Source organism: Notamacropus eugenii, chromosome 5 (genome assembly GCF_028372415.1).
Source record: "Notamacropus eugenii isolate mMacEug1 chromosome 5, mMacEug1.pri_v2, whole genome shotgun sequence".
Taxonomy (NCBI): Eukaryota; Metazoa; Chordata; class Mammalia; order Diprotodontia; family Macropodidae; genus Notamacropus; species Notamacropus eugenii.
Window position 1 is genome coordinate 110722736 of NC_092876.1, and position 17516 is coordinate 110740251.

Sequence of the window (17516 nt, forward strand, 5' to 3'; positions counted from 1 at the left end):
AGCAGTTTAACCACAGGAAATTTGTGGTAAACATGTAACGGCTCAGGAGGGTGTCAATGTTGGTGCAAATGGTTTTGGAAGAGGGTAGTTGGGTGGGGGGCACAATTTGAATTGTGTAGAGCAAGACTGAAATGGATTTTTTTAGAAAAATCTTTTCTTTCTAACTGACTTGTATCTACATGTAATTCCCTTACAGAGACTATTGACTGGGCTTTATTGATGCTAGAATGTTTTAAAGATAAATGCGTATTGATTGTTAAGATTGTGGTACATATTGGACTAACGGGATGGTTTAATATTAACTTCTATAGTTCTGACTTTTTCCAAGAAATTAACTTTTTCACATGTGAACATCTTGAATCATGTGACTTACTGTGATTGTGGTTATTTGAGGCATTTGGTTTAAACCAAAATTATTAATGGATACATTTGATACCTATGTATAGTCAGAAGTATCTTTTTCTGATTAATTTCCTTTAGAAGTAAGAACAGTGCGTGTTCCTTAATTTTACTGCTGTCTCCTTGAGTTCTAAGCCATTCTGTACCACACGTACATGAAAAGTCAGATTAAATTAGGGGGAAAAGCTCTGAGCTACAAAGGATACTTCTTTGAAGGTGCCAATGAATAATTGGCCAGACACATAGAATTCATGGATTTCAGACTACCATAGTAAGAAGCTTCATTCAATCATTATCTTAAGAATTTGACAGACAATAAACATGCAGTTAGTGTTAAAAAGAGATCCATTTGTTAATGCTCAAATTCATTTTCATCAGTTGAAGAATCATGTTTCCCCAAAGTGATTTTTTGCCTGCCAAACTCTTAGAGGGGCACACACACACACACACACACACACACACACACACCTTGATTTTAAGTTGATTTTCATTAAGCCAATAAGCTTGTTGGAAAGACTAGGGAACTGAATTTAAATAGAACTAGCTCTAAAGACATGCAACCTAGTACAAAAAGAGTATCCAGAGAAATTCTCAGAATGTTCTAGAATATGACTATCAGACTGCTTTTCAAGTCTCCAAGAACTTGTTTGGATATTATTGGCAAAGGTAGAAGAAAGTCTGGAAAGTATTGGCTGTAAGAAATCCCAGCAAATGATAACTTCAGGAAAACGTAATGTGCTTTGTCATATTTCATAGGAAAAATGTTCATGAGTATGACGTTTACTAGTATGTAAAGGAGTAATTAGGCTCACTAATGTCAATGATTTATAGAACCATACAAATGTGAAACTCGAAGGAGACCTTAGAGTTTATTGCTCCCCACCTTAATTAATGTATCAAAAGTTAATTTGTCTGACCAACAAAGTACTGATGTTCTTAAACCTATTTTGGAATCACATTCGTATTTCCATCCAATTCAGCTCTACTGACCCTTCTGGACTGCTTTCTGTACATATACTCTCTGGTCTTCTGCCCACTTGGAGGTTTCTAGTCATTGGTTTTCCTTCACATACACCTTTCAACTCTCATCCTTAGTCTAAAGGACAAGATTCCCCTGTTCTCTGCCCTTAAATCAGCCACTCAGAAGTTCCCTCTTCCTCATCACCCTGTATCTTTTGTTTAGCTCATCTGACTCTTGGCATGCTCTTTCCATTCAGTCAGTCAAAAAGCATTTTTAAAATGTTTCCAATGGGCCAAGTGCTATGCTAAATGCTAGCCATACTAAGAAATTAAAAATAAAAATTCTTGCCCTCAAGGAACTTATATTCTAAAGGGGGAAATAACATGAAAATAACTACATCTGAGATTTATAAATGTAAATGGGAGGAAATCTCAGAAGGAAGACACTAGAAGAGGCTGGGTATTTGTGTGTAGTAGTCTTGAAAGAAGCTGAGGGGCCAAGATGAAAAGGGAGAATGCTCTAAGTATGGGGAATGGTCAGTGAAATGGTACCAGTTTAGCAGATGGAATGTTCAGTGTGAGGAAAGGTAAGAAGATGAGCGCCAATCAATCAAAGAAGGGGGCAAAGTTGAGAAGACTTCCAAAACAGAAAGAGGGCAGGTTATAAAGAGTTTAAATACCAAACAAAAGATTTTATATTTGATCCTGGAGGTAATAGTCAGCCACTGGAGTTCTTTGGGTGGGAGGAGTGGCGTGATCAGACCTGAACTTTAAGAAAATCACTTTGGCAAACTGAGTGGGGGATAGAAGTAGAGTTAGTAGGGACGTGAGGTGGAGAAACTAACCAGAAGTTTATTGCAATAGCCTGGTTGTGAGGCAATAAGGGTCTGCAACCAGGGTGTTGGCTCTGAAAGGGGAGAAAGGAGACACAAGATATTTCGAAGGTAGAAATGACAAGATTTAGCAATAGACTGGACATTTAGAGTGAATGTGAATGAGGAGTGAAAGATGATATCAGGGTTTGACACTTGTGTGACTGAGAGGTTGGTGTTACTTTCAGTAATATGGAAGTTCAGAAGAGGGAAGAGTTTTGGGAGAAAGATAATGTTTTGGACAAGATGAGTCTGAGATACCTGTGAGGCTTCTAGTTCAAGATGTCTGAAAGGTGGTTGGTCATGGGAAATGAAATTCAGCAGAGAGGTTAGGACTGGGTTTCTATATCTCGGAATCATATACATTGACATGATAACTGAACCTTGAGGGTTGGTGTCATATTTCACATTAGGTAGTGTGTAAAGCCTTTGTTGACTTGTATCACCCAATGATGTGAAAATATAAGCCTTATAAGATTTCTTAAAGAGAAAGAATCAAGAAAGTCTCAAGACACAAAGTGACAGAAATCTGTGAAAGATGGCAAGGAAAGCAACTAATCCCAAAATGGCAAAAGCCTGAAAGAAGCACCCATAGAGGGTCTTAGTAATCTTGCCACGATCTGCTCCCTGTCCGATTACTTACAAGGCCCATCTGTTTCCACCATGGCTTCTGCCCGTTTCCCCCGAAGATATTCTCTAGGCCACAGGTTCTTCACCTTTTTGTGTGTGTGTGTTGTGGGTCACTTTGGCAATCTGGGGAAGTCAGTGAATCCCTTCTGAAAATCATGTTTTAAGATAATTGAAAGGAATGCTAAAATTTCATTTCGAGGTTAGCGGAAATAAAGATGTAATTGTTCTTCCCATCCAAGTTCACAGGCCCCAGATAAAAGAACTCGGATCCAGTTCTAACCCTTTCAGTTTTACAGATGATTTTGAGGTCCACACACTTCTCCAAGGCCCCACAGTTAGTGTCAGAAGGAAGACTAAAACCTGGGTCTTCCAACTCCCAGTTAAGTGTTCCTTCAACTATACCTTTTTAATTTAATGTTCTTACTTTACCAATAGATGGGGAAAAAAGGGGGGAGGGGGAGAAAGTTAAATGCAAGGGAAAAACAAAATTATATGGGATAAAATAAAGTTTTGGTTGTAAAAGGGATAGATCTCATATGTTCAGGAGTCCGAATTAGGATTTTTTCTATTTTAACTTCAATGGATATTGCTGTGATTCTCCTGGGTCTTCTTGAGGGCATGGACCATACCATGTTTATATGATTTTTTTGTACAATGCCATGAATAAATAAGATCTTAGTAGTTTGCATCAGTTTTCAGCATAATGATTGAGAAATGTGGAAGAAGCCCCTTCAGGAGCATCCTAAAATGTTGTTCTTGATCAAGGGTTTAATTCCTCTTCCTTAAAATATGTTCTATGGTGATTTTTTTGTCAAATTGCTTTCAAAATAAGGCCCATATCTCAGTCATTTTGTGGGAGTAGGGAAATTAAGCAAGTTTTATCAGTAAAGTTAGAGTCAACTGTACTTGTTCATCCGCTTGAACAGAAAATATTAAGTAGGAAAAGGAAAGGATACCTCTTCAGACCATACCTATTCACCTGTTAGCTTAAAAAATCTTGTTCCAGAATAGAGAGACTTGAAGGTTTTAGAGTGATTTGAAAGATTAAATCTGAGATTAATGAAGGAACCTTTTTGGTCTCATAATGACAGATAAGATGCTAGGTCCCATACAAAAATGAAACTGAGACCCTTAACACATACATATGAATATATGCATACACACACACATTATTCCTAAATCAGTTTTGTTAAGGGATTTCATGCCACATTTATAAACTGTATCACCATTCGTTTTTTTTTATGTCTGGTAGAGATGTTCACTGAATAATTTAATATTTGTTAAGCATCTACAATGGTTGCTATGGAGTTGGAGTCCACAAAAATTAAAATGACAGCAGTAGAATTTTGCATGGGGACTCTTTATTTTTACTTTTTTAAAGCACTTTCACATCTGTTATTTCATTTGCTCTTAAAATATACTCTGGACCATGACTTTGATAACTTGAAATAAAAACAGCTACAGGCAATATTTTCATTTATACTTTTTCCCATTTATACTTTTTCCTTTTTCCTTTTCTGTTTTTAAAATTTATGATGAAAACTTATCTCATGTTTTTGGTCTGCCCCTTACCTTCCTACTAGTAGCCAGTTTGCAACAACTCATTGTCCTGTGTTTGCTAGAGACTGAAGCAAGTCTTCCTATTTATCCCTAATTTATTGTTGCCAAAACAGAGGACAAATAGACATATTTAATTAACTCTTAAGTAACCCAATAATAATAATTTTGGATTATTCTCTCCAAAATGGAAAATTCACAGCAAAAATCTTAGACTGATACTTCCTTATCACCTAGATGCTTCCACTGATTTTTGGTTGGACAAACCTAATTGATGCCCATTTTTCTTGCCTATTTCAATAAATTATGGATTTTAATATCTCTAATAAAAATAGATAACTGGAAGCCACAAAGCTATTTAGCTAAATAATATCATTCGATGTGAACAGTTCAACGTATTTTTATTTTTTTTTCTCTTAACTATATTTTCTCAAGTCACACGTGATGGTGTTAAATTCTTTTCAGCTCATGGGGAAAGAGAAAGTCAATCCAGTACCACTCCTCCTTCTCCCCACTCCTACCCCTATCATTCTTGTGGAGGGGAGGAACCCTGGATTTTCGAAGGCTAGGTCAACAGAATGCAAGCTCTGGCAGAACCTACTGAACTTAGTGGCTTTGTGTATAGGCTTGGTGGGTGACATCTTTCCTTTGAATAATGGAACTGCCAAGTTTATCAAAGCAGTTTGTAGAAGAATGACCATTGGGTGATCCTCTGAATAATGGGATTTCCAAATTTATCAAGGCAGTTTGTAGAGGAAGGGTAGCCACTGAGTGATTCGTTTTCTTCATCTCAGACACTCCTGACATAGAGTGTTAAAGTAGGAATGGGTTTCACTGAGGTTAAACCTGCAGTGCTTAGTAGAAGGACTAGATATATTGAAGTGAGAAGTAAAAATATTATGAATTATAATTTAAAATTGTGGGAAATCCTCACTTAGTGATCTCAGAAAGCTTCCACTGTCCCAGTTCTGACTTCTTAGTCACCCTGCTTCATAGGTGGGACTTCTCTGCTACTTTCCTTAATTTTCTCCTTTTACACAGTTTGTGGTCTCCATTATTTTTGGTAGATCAATAGTAGGGATCATGTTCCTCTTCTCAACAATTCCATAATTACTCTGGCATGGAAGATAATGTAAGAGGCAGCTGAAAAACAGGTGGGTATTCTTTGCCCCTCAGCCACAGAATCTTCCTTGAGATTACTTTTTTATCTTTCTTTGTGTGTGTTTCCTGGATTCAGGGGTGCTGCAGTAGGGAAGAAGCCCCTGGGTAAATTTTCTGCCATTTTGTTATTCCTTTTAACTTTAATTAGCAGTTGAGTGTGCTGGTTTCTGTAGAATCTAATAATCTAGTGGCTGTTGTAGTGTTAGAGTGATATCCAATATAAAGTTGGATAAAATGTATTATAGTAAGAGTAAGAATATGAGACAAATATATTTAGCTTGTGCCTGCAGTTAAAAAGAATTTTCTAATTTTATGTGCATTAATTACACTACTACACTGTTATGTGACTTTTACCTTGTATATACCTTAAAATTCATGTCACAATAATGAAGCTGAAAAGAGACTGGATTTAGTCAAAGGACCCGAGTTTGACTCCCAGCCTGGCTATTTATTCCTTCTGTTACTTTGGGAAAATTATCATTTCTTGGAACTTCACTAAAATGAAGCGGTTGGACTAGATGAGCCCCAAGGTACCAGTTTGTCCAGTCCTATGACTGTGTTGAAATTTTGCTGTCTATGGCTGATTATATAACAGGTCAATCACTCATAGTTCATTCTCTGCCTCTGGCCTGGCTTGCATGCTACAAATTCATCACTTTTACAGCAGCAGCAGTTCAAAGTAAATGCCCTCTGGTGAGTCTTCAGCATTAGCTTCACCTAAAAAGAATTTCTATTCTTATTATAGTATTTTAAGGTTTATAAAGCAGTTTTCCTCATAACAGTTCTGTGAAATAGTAGTAGAAAGATTATTATTTTTATCCTCATTGTAGAAATGAGAAAATTGAGGCTCAAAAAAGTGAAGTGTGTTGGGTTTGACATCATTTGCTTCTATCCTCAAGCTTCCCAATTGCTGGGCACTAGTTGGTAGTACTCATTTATACCACCCTCTCAAAACTGGGGAGACTGAGGCTGGTTGTTTCTTTTGGACTCAGGAGTTCTGAACTTTAGCAGCCTATACCAATTGGGTGTCTGTACTAAATCTGATATTAACCTGGTGAGTCCATGGGCATAGTGGAGAATGAGGGGTTATCTAAGAAGAGCCAGTTGACCCAGATCAGAAACAGATCAAGTCTTTTACTTTTGTGCTCATCAATAGTGACATTAGACCCATGAGTAGCACCTATATTTCTAGCCTACGTGGTGTAGGCAGAGCCAGTCTTTAAAAAAAAAAAATATTGTGACTTGTTCAGCATGTGTGGCTGCGTGTCTACGTATCTGAGTTGGACCCAAATTTCTTCTCATTCAAAGCCCAGTCAAAATACAGTTCTCCCTCTCTGTACAAAACTTAGTATACCTGCCCTCTTATTTTATTCAATTCTCTGGTTGGGACAAGTCCTATATTAATCAAATTTCAGGACACCCTCCTTGGATAAAAAAGTCCACAGAGCCATAGTGCTGATATGTTCTCTTGAGTTGAGCAGAACTTAAGCATAATTGTTTTCCTTAAGAAATATTAGTATAACTACTTTTGGTCTCCAAGCTGACAATGATTAGATGGGTATAAATGGTAGAAAAGATAGAAATCAAGAAATGTCAAATGAGAGCAGTGATTTCATGTAATTTTAACTCCATACTTGCCTATGGAATGACAAGTATATAATCATATGCAAATTTCACTCAGGTATAATATTTATTCTTTATCATCATCATTTCTGGAATTCTAAGGCCCTTTCCACTTGTTGGATCCTATTGATTGATGTTGATCCTAAGAGTGATGTTAACGTACGAGGCCATGTATGGAACTCATCTTCAGTGGGCTTTCCCTTTGAAAGAGATACTTTAGTGATTCACATTTAGAATGATTTTAATTGTGGGAATCACATTTGTGAGATTTGGGGACAGAGGAGTTATGGCATGAGGAAAAACAGGCCATTTTTTACTTATGGCTATCAATGTACTTTTAAATATCATCACTGTTACTGAATAAGTAAGTGTAGGTATCTTGAAAATTTCCAAAGGGAAAAGGATGTGTTTTAAGTGTGAATGGAAGAACATATGAAGTTAGGATTATTGCTGCGAATTTTTTGCATTAAAATGATGTTGCCAAAGATTTGAATAGTATGGCAATGAAGTCATTCCGACTAGTTAAAAAGAGAATGGTTCTTAAAGAACTTCAGTTGTTTTTTCTCCCGGAAGGAAGGACTGAAATGTTAAATTGAGGAACTAGCAAAGCCACAGTTTTGTGGCGGTAGCATTGATTCTTCTTTTTCAGTCCTGCACAAGCTACAAGGTTTCTCTCATTATTTTCTTCCTGTTCTTGCCTGATTGAGCTAAAGGGAAAAAGAGAAACCTTTCTGTGTGGACAACATAAAGACACTAAATTCAGTAGACAAATGAATTATGCATGTGATCTGCAATCTCACTGAGAACTTGCCTTTCCCTGTCTTCTATTTGCATGCTGGAGAGAAGAGTGGAAAATTACAGTGCTTTGTACTCAGGGTGCCCATCACTTGATCCTCTAATCCAGTCATCGCTGATAGGATTTTTCTGTGATCTATTTCCAAGTGCCTTAAATGGGGAGGGCCACAATCATACTTGCATAAAATTTACATATGATTCACCTACTTGTCATTCCTCAGACAGATTTGGGGTTCAGATGACATCATTGCTGCCTTCAAGTCTGGCACATTTTGATTCCTGTTTTTTTCTACCATTGGTGTTTATCTGTTGGTCTACATTGCTGACACCAGAACTTGGCAGAGAAAAAAAAATCTCTTGGTAATAAAAAGAATGATCATAGGATGATTTTCCTAATGGAAGAAGCTATGTTACATAGGATGTACAAAACAAGTTTAAGCGGAGTGCAGATGGGAAACAAGTTTGCATTATTAAACTCTTTCTTTAAAAAAAGTGGATGTGAGATTTCACTGCTGATGACAGTACATACTAAATATTTTGGAAAGTCCCTCTTTAAATTTCCCCATCTCCCAAAGGACTGTCACACTTTCTTTCTTTGTACTTAGAGTATCTTCAGACTTCTCTTATTCCTCCTTTTCTGTTATCTCCCCTTCCCCAAAGACTATCAAAACCTCTCAATCCAGAATCACTTGCTCAGTACATATTTAATATGACTTTTACTTAAGCTGTTTACTTTGTCAGTTTCTTTCATTTCCAGGTGTGTTATCTGGACTCCAAGATTTACTTTTCCTTCTTCACTATGTCTGTCTATGACCTTGGCCACTTCAGAATCTTATGTCTTTGGTTCTTCCTTTTCATACAGCCCTCATGAGTAGTCAGTCACCAAGTTTTATTCATTCTGTCCTCACCTGGCTGTTCTCATATTAAAAGGGAGCAAACTACAAAGAAATGAACAAACCATTCACCCCAGGGTAGGCTGTCTTTGCTATTCCACCGGATCTACTGTTATAACTTTGCAGCATTTCTTTCCACCTCCACTCTTTCCTTGTTACCATCTCTCCTCCTAGCTGCTAGGCTCACCATCATATCAGTTCACATGGTCATATCACCTGTTTGCTTAAAATCTTCTAGTGGGTTTTGAGCTGAGAGAGGAGGGGATTACTGTCTACTTCATGTGTAATTATGTATGATAGTTTGTATGTATATATATATGTCTGTGATATCCCCCTACTAGACTGTAAGCTCTGGGAGGTCCAGGGTGATACCTTTTGCAAACATTAACACTGCTGTCAACACCTAGAATGCACTCCACTTACAAAAAGCACTAAACATTTAATTGAGTTGTTCTTATATAATATGCATGGCTTTGTGATTGTAAACTATTTACAAATTCCAAAAGGGTAAGATCTAGGCCTGTTGAGTTTGCGTGCTTTTTAACAACATCTGAACAATCCTTTCAACCTAGAATCCTTATCAACATTTATTCCAGTGTGATCTCTAATCTTTACTGGTCTGGCTTTCCAAGGGATTCAGAGACTACTTAGGGACATATTAGTTGGTATAGCAATCCAAAAAAACCTGAGAATTTCTTGGTGCGAATCTTTTAAGAGAAAGTTATGTAAGCATTAGGTTACTTGAAACTTTGTCACTTTAATTCAGTAACACAACCAATTGACAGTAAATATCAGCCAACTAAGCTATGATTCCCTGAGTCATGTGTCTGAGAGGTCTCCAACAGCTCTGAAGGAGGGAATGTGATATAGGGGCTAAAAGTCAAAAGTGAAACTCATCAAATTGGCACAAATTCTACAGCTTCAAAGTACAGCCTCTCATTTTGGTCCTTGAGGTAGAAGTGGATTAAAACATTAGTATATCTGATTCTTTTAATAGTGAGAAAATTATATTTAAAACTATAGTGACTATTTACATGTAAAAAGATTGCTCATTTTGGGGATACTTTTCAAATTCAAACTTCAGATGTGACAAATATACAGGAAATTACCAGGTAGGAGAGAATGGTCGTTAACTCTTGGAAGGACTGACAGAACTAGTACCCCATGTTTCTGGGTACCAAGAGTCATAGCTAATGATTGCTAGCGTTTACGTGTTGCTTTAAAAGGTGCAAAGCACTTTGAATATATTATCACAGTGAAGCCTCACTCTATGAAACAGTCCCCTTTTATAAATCTAGCATCTTGGAGTTTTAATTTACTTTTCTTTTGAAGTTTCTAGACAGAATTGATGACCTCACTCCCAGTTTAGTGTTCTTTCCCTCAGAATTTCTACATACTTACACGATCTGGCTCCATCTCCTCAGCTGTTGCAAGGTACTTTCCACATTTGGGGCTCAGAGTAGATCAGGCCAGGTTCCCATGACCACTCCACAGAAAACAGGTAAAAAAAATGGGGAAGTGGTTGGGTCCTAATTGTCGCTACTACCCTTTAGAGTTCTCTTAGAAATTAGGCATTCAACAACGCTGAAGAAGGGATATAAAACAAGGACGGAGAAAAACTGACCGGGGAAAAGCAAAGGTAAAACTAAGGTGTAACTACTATGATTTATGGGGAACCGTAAAATGCAAGTTCCCCTCCCTCCCCAGAGCAGTTAGGTTTGGCTGCCTGGCAGTTTCTATTTGAGTCAATGCATTATTTCATGAGTCACAATGATAGTACTTCCCCCTGAGTCTGACCATATTGTTAGCATGTTTTTTCTTTTCTTTTTTTATACATGTATTATGTTTTTTTCCAATTACATGTAAAGATAGTTTTCAACATTCATTTTTGCAAGATTCTGAATTCCACATTTTTCTCCCTCCCTTCTCCCCAACAAGGCAAACAATCTGATATAGGATATACATACATACAGATGTGCATACATGTCTTCACACAACGTATATGCACACACATGTATGTGCACATATATGCACACATGTATGTACACAGAGCATAATTTCTTAAGTAAGGCTGTGAACATTATTGTTCATATGGGGCTTACAAAGTACACAAGATGGCGTTTATCTTGGTCTACTAGACTGTGAAAAGGAAGGTTGAATTCTGTCATAGATTTAACTACTGTTCATACAGCCTCCAGAATGCATAGAAAATAGAAATTTCATAGAATGAGATCCCCAGGATACATGATGAAGGGATTTTTTTTAAAGGATATTGAAATGGTATATAGGAAGAGAGGAAAGAGATATGGGGATTTCCCTTTGCAGATGAATTTATATTTATACTACTCTGCTACTGAAGTATTGTTTATTCACTCACAAGATGGGAATAATTGGCAGTTTTTTTAAAAATAAGCTCCTTAGTACCTAACCTCATGCCAAAGGTTTTTCCATTTCTACTTAAATGTTCAACGGCTCTCACATTCTTCACATTTTAACTTAAGTGCAAGAGAGAGAAGGTCTTACCTTCCTGGATTTGCCACAGACTCATTTGGGGATGTTGGGGAAAACAATTTCATTTCTCCGTGCCTTCATTTATTATCTCTAAAGTGGGAATCATAATACAACTTTCTCTCCACTTCATGGAATTAAATTCAACCCAAAGAGGAATGCAACGTTGATGTATAAATGCTAACAAAAATAGAAAACAGGTGATTCCAGTGAAAGTTTATCAGTGGAGAGGAGTGGTAGGACACATTTATAGTAGTTGTATTAGTGACCTAAATATACCAAGTCACATCATAAAACAATTAGAGGAGCAAGGAAGAATTTCCAATTTATGAACAGGTGAAGACTTCATGACTAAACAAACAATAGAGGACACACAAGATAAAATGGGCAATTTTGATTATGTGAAATTAAAAAGATTTAGAACAAACATCTAATGCAGAAAAAATTAGAAGGAAACCAAGTAGGGGAAAAAATCTCTATGAATAATTCTCTATTAAAGTCTAATTTTCAAGATATAGAATTAATGGAGTCAAATTTATAAGATAAATTCCCCAAAAGGTAAATGATGAAAGGATATGAATAGACAGTTTTCAAAGAAGAAATCTAAATTGTCAGCAATCATATAAAAATGCTTTAAATCATTAATAATTGGAGAAATATAAATTAAAGTAACTTCTGGGTTCCACTTCACACTTATTGACCTGGCAAAGATGACAAAGGAAGAAAATGCCAGATTATGGAAGGGTTGTAGGAAAACTGGTACACAGGTGCATTGTTCATGGAGTTGTGAATTAGTCCAGATGTTCTGAAAAGCAATTTGGAACTATGCTCATAAAAATAACAAATTGTACATACCCTTTGACCAAGCTATGTCACTATTAGGTCTGTACCCTAAAGAAATCAAAGAGGAGGAGGATCTATACGTACAGACATATAATAACTCTTTTTATGGTTGTCCCACTTAGGAAACTAAGAGACTCTTCTATTTCAGAAATTCTAAGCAAATTGGGATAAATAAATAGAATATTTTTGTGCCAGAACAAATGATGAGATGGACAATTTTAGAGGATGCTGGGAAGATCTTTTTGAACTGATGCAGAGTGAAGTCAGCAAAACTGGGAAAGCAATATATTAAATGTAGCAACATTATAGAGAAAAACAACTTTGAAAGACTTTTGAATGCTTATCACCAGAATGGTAAATGAGTCCAATTGAAAGAAAATGAAACATGCCACTGTCTTCCTGACATGATGAACTTAAAATGCAGAAAAAGGCATAAATTTTTGCCCATAGCTAATATGGGAATTTGTTTTATATATATATATATATATATATATATATATATATATATATAAAATGATTTTTAGTGGGAAAGACAGATTAATTTTAAAAACTTATTAACTTGGAAAATAAAAATTATAAACTTGAAAAATATGATGGAGATAGTGAAAATCACTCTGACTCCTAAAGAAAAGATGAAAATAAGCATCTCCAAAACTGTTCTCTCTGTTGCAAAATCCAATAGGGATGGATGTCATTTTTCTAATTCTATATAGAATCACAGTGTTTGAGTTAGAATGGACCTCATATCCTCATATCCCTAACCAAATTATGAATCTATATAATAACATAAATTTAGAGCTGTCAGAGACCTTAAGGACCATTGAGTCTAACTGTCTCATTTTACAGGTGAGCAAACTGAGTCCTAGAGAGGTTGTGACTTGCTCAGCATCACGCAGCTAGTAAACATCTGAGATTGGATTTGAACTCATCATCGTGATCCCAAGTCCTATCTATAACATCTCTAACAAGGGGTTATTCAATCTCTGTTTTAAGATCTTCAGTGAATGGAAATTTGTTTCCTGTTCCATTTGTGGATAACTCTTAATTATTAGGAAGTTTTTCCTTATATTAACCCCAAAGCCACTGTAACTCCTCCCTAATTTTATAGGAACAAGTAAAACAAATCTTTGTCCTCTTGAATCTGGTAACTTGAGATATCTGAAGACTTATCACGTGTAACTTCAACCTTTTCCTCTGCTCTCTGATCCTCAGCCTTCTCTTTTGAAAGGTAGACATCCCCAGTTCTTTCATTCAGTCTTCCCATATTTTCAGCCTCCTCTCTATGCTGGTTATGCTCATCTGGACATTTCTCTAGCTTGTCAATGTCCCTTCTAAAATAGATTGCCTCAAATTGGACTCTACTACAGATGTATTCTGACCGTGGCATTTTACAGCAAGACCCATCATCTCTCTCCCTTTGAACCAAGGATCCTTGACCTAAGGTATATATTTCTATCATTATATTTCAGCGGGTCCATGAATTGGATGAGAAAAAAAAATTACATCTCCATTTTTACTCACTTTTAACTGAAATTTAGCATTTCCTTTGATTATGAATTAAAACAAGGTTTTCATAGGCTGCACCCTATTGCCAAAAGGATCTGACAAAAAAAAGGCTAAGAACGCTTGCTTTGGGTATTAGAGTTTTATTAATGAAGCTTAAAATCAAAGTACTTTTTTGATGATGTTGACTATCCATAACAGGAAGTTAACATTTATGTGGTACTTTCAAATCTGCAAGGCACTTTACAAATATCTCATCCCCATAGTGACCCTGATCAGGAGATGCTCTTATTATCATCTTTTTATAGATAAGTAAAACTAAGGCAAACAGGGGTTATGATACTTGCCTAGGATCACACAGATATTAAGTGTCTGAGGTCAAATTTGAATTCAGATCTTCTTGATGCCAAATCCAACTCTTTATCCACTGCTCCATCTAGTGTCTAGATTGTCTCATCACTCTGCTGGCTCGTACTGAGTTTGTGGTCCTCTAGAACCTCTAGGCCTTTTTTCACATTAGGCACTTTCTAGCTATGTGTTACCCCACTCTGTTATGATAAACAAGGCTTTGATAAAGATGAAAAGACAAAAATTATATGGAGCTTCTGGTTCGACCTGTACTTTAAGAAAATCACTTTGGCAACTAGGGGACAATTTTGATATGAAATTAAATGAAAAATTTTGAATATATGGAAAAGGGGAGGGGAGAATCTTGAAGCACAGGTACCACTTTGTAGGCCATTGTGCTAGTACTGTGTAGAGATGATGAGGGCGTGTATTAAGGTAAAGCTTTTTAAGTAAAGAGGAAACCAATGAGGTAGGTGTGGATATAGAGTTGATGAGATTTGGGAATGGATTGGACATCTGAGGTGAGAGAAAGTGAGGGGTCTAGGATGATTGGAAGGTTGAGGAGTTGGCTACTTGCTCAGTTGAGAATCTGAACTCAAGTGCACAAACTTTTCATCTCTCCTTATAATCTCCTCCATCTGCAGGGATAGGAAGCTATGGCTGGTGAAAAGTCAACAGAGGTCAAGGCCCAGAAAGGAAGAGCTGCTCTTGAGCTCCTCTTTCCTTTAACGACTTCTCTTCTTGACCTGTTGATTCTGACTTTCAAAGCTTCCTGGCTGCCCTCCCCAAAACCTAGGAGCCCAGAGCATAAATTACCTTGCACTCCTCAAGCAGGCACTAACAGAAGCAATTTGCAGGAAGTTTTCCTGTGCCAAGAAGAAAAAATCTCTCAGAAGAATGACTGCTGGATTTGGAGGGGCAGGTCCTGAGTTTGAATTCTGGCCCTGTTTCTCATTACTTGTATGACATTAGGCAACTCACTATATTTCTCTGGGCCTTTGGATTCCTTATCTGTAAAATGGGAGGAGTGGACTGACTGAACTCTAAGCTCCCGTTGCAGCTCTAAATCTGTGCCTCTAATAATCAGAATTCCTCTTTCACATACTTTCACATACAGCATTTGGATCAAAGATAGTGTGCAATATTGCAGCATGCCTAGCACGTAGCAGGTTCTTAATAAATGCTTGTGAACTTGATGAGGGGCTTGGAGGAGAACAGTCCTCAGGGAGGTGTTGATAGAGCTCGAGATGGAGTTTACCTAAGTGCTGTACCTAAGAATAGGCAACATGGGCCATGCAAGAGCTGCTTGTTGTACAGAAGCAGGTCTCAGTCTCCCCTCTCTGTGGAGTGGTTTCCTGGAGGCAGCCCCCGTAAAAGCCTGTCATGTGGTCTGGCTCATCCTGTGTGCTCTGCAGACTCATACTATTTTTAGTGTCTTTCTCGCCCTCCACTGCCCCCTCCCTGTTTCCACAGTCGGGTTCAGCTCCCCCAGTACAACCCTTTTGGTTGACATTACTGATCTGAACATTGGAGGAGACATAGCTTGTAATAGCATCTAAAAGGCATCAGAGTCTCTGCTTCTTCCGACCTCACTTAGATCATCGGGCTGCCAAAGGTAAGGATAAGCAGTCCTGGGGTTTGATTGCAGTACATATCTCACCTCAGTGCACGTGCACCCTCTTTTTTAGACCAAATCACCAAAGCAATCAGTTGTTGTAATTGTTTAATTCCTCATAAACTCATAAACTGGTCTTCCTTTTACAGGTGCTTTTTACCCTCCTTTTGGGGGGCAGGAGTGGGATGAAGATGAAAAATCTTTTCTGTATTGGCAAAAGGATGGCAAAGAGGGAGCTTGAAGTGTTAGCTAGGCTAGGGTTTAACCCCTCTGCAGTCTAGTTACCTTTCCAACCTCGTTTATTGCTCCTCTACACTCACTTGATTAGCTGTTCCCCTATGTCAGCTATCCTGCTCTCATTTGCCTCTGCACAGACCATCTTCCGTACTTGGCATTGACTGATTCCTCATTTCCATCTCTTGAAAGTCTTTCTCTTCATTCAAGTCCCAGCTCAGTTCAGTCAACAAATATTTATTAAGCACCTGCTACTTGCCAGGTATTGTGCTCAGCTGGGGAAAGACAAATACAAAAAAGAAAATTGTCCTTGCTTTCAGGGAGTTTACAATCTAATAAGAGAGGACAACACACAAAAGGAAGCTGAGAATCAGAGGATGGTTAGCCTTCCTTAAATGGAGTTTCTGTGAGAAGCTCTCCTCTCAGCCCTCCAATTAGAGACGCTTCAGAAGCAGAGAGTACTGATGACCTGGGAGTTCCAAGGCTGATGTGACCTTACCCAACGAAGAGGTCCCTGGGTAGGGCATGGAGATTAATTGCTGCCACCTCCATGAAGCCTTCTCTGAGCTCTGCTCTTCATACTTCTTTTTAATACTTTATTTGGATCACTCCCTTATCATTATTATACTCTGCCTTGTATTATCCATTTATATAAAAGTCATAGCTGTTTCTTGGCAAGCCTGTTGACCTTCCTCCATGACCACAACATGCCTGGAGTCAGGAAGACCTGAGTTCAAATCCAGCCTCAGATACTTAATAATTCTGAATAATAACACCTACCTCCCAGGGTGGTTATGAGGATCAATTGAGATAATATTTACAAGGGGCTTAGCACCGTGCTTGACACATAGTAGGCACTATACAAATGTTAGCTATTATTATTAGCTATTATCTTTGGCCCTCTTTCCCTATAGTGCCTTATTATATATTTGTTATAGAACTGAATCTCATAAAATAGAGAAGTGTTAAGGTTTAACCTCAAGTTAACAAGAGCTAAGAGATTTCCAAACTTGTCCCAAGATTTCAGTGAGCTTTTAAAAGTTGTTATTGGTAGAAACCAGAGGCTGTGGGGCCTTATTACTCATAATTCAGCAAGGATGAGCATAGAAAATATATATATTTTTTTGCCCCCAGATATGAGTTTCTGCATGGCTACTTGATTTATCTTTGCATACTTCAATGATTGCATCTCCTCCCCTCCACCCCAGTCCACCCTTATCACATAGTTAAATACTTGTAGTGCACATTATGTCCATATGTATCCCCGGAATATGGAGAAACTGTGAGGTAATTATTTTATAATCAAATTTTCATTCTTTTTTAGAAGATATGGTTTAGTTTTAATGTTTATTAATAAGTGCTCTTAAAAGTACTTGATGGAAAATCTAGAGTGGTCAAGTCAACAAGCATGTAGGAAGCACTTACCACGTGTTATCCTAAGTTCTAAGAATACAGGTCTCTCAAGGTACTTACATGGGGGAAGAAAACATATAAAAGGAAGCTGATGGGTGAGAAAGGGAGCAAAGGTACTAATACTGACACGTTGTAGAGAAAGCCAGAAGAGGAAATAATAAA

At 37.5% G+C, this 17516-nt stretch overlaps 1 protein-coding gene across 10 annotated transcripts in view; it reads left to right on the top strand.

Moving 5' to 3' along the window:
- Positions 1-17516, top strand: part of LCP1 (lymphocyte cytosolic protein 1) — a 105542-nt gene that overhangs the window by 48841 nt on the left and 39185 nt on the right. Inside the window, exon 1 of one of the 10 annotated variants that reach the window (XM_072610590.1) lies at positions 13665-13683. The exons of 8 other annotated variants lie outside the window; for them this stretch is intronic. The gene's annotated coding sequence lies outside the window, so the exon portion shown is untranslated. Of the gene's footprint in view, positions 1-13664; positions 13684-15606; positions 15708-17516 lie in introns of those variants that run through there. One more of the 10 variants, XM_072610586.1, reaches the window with a different exon arrangement.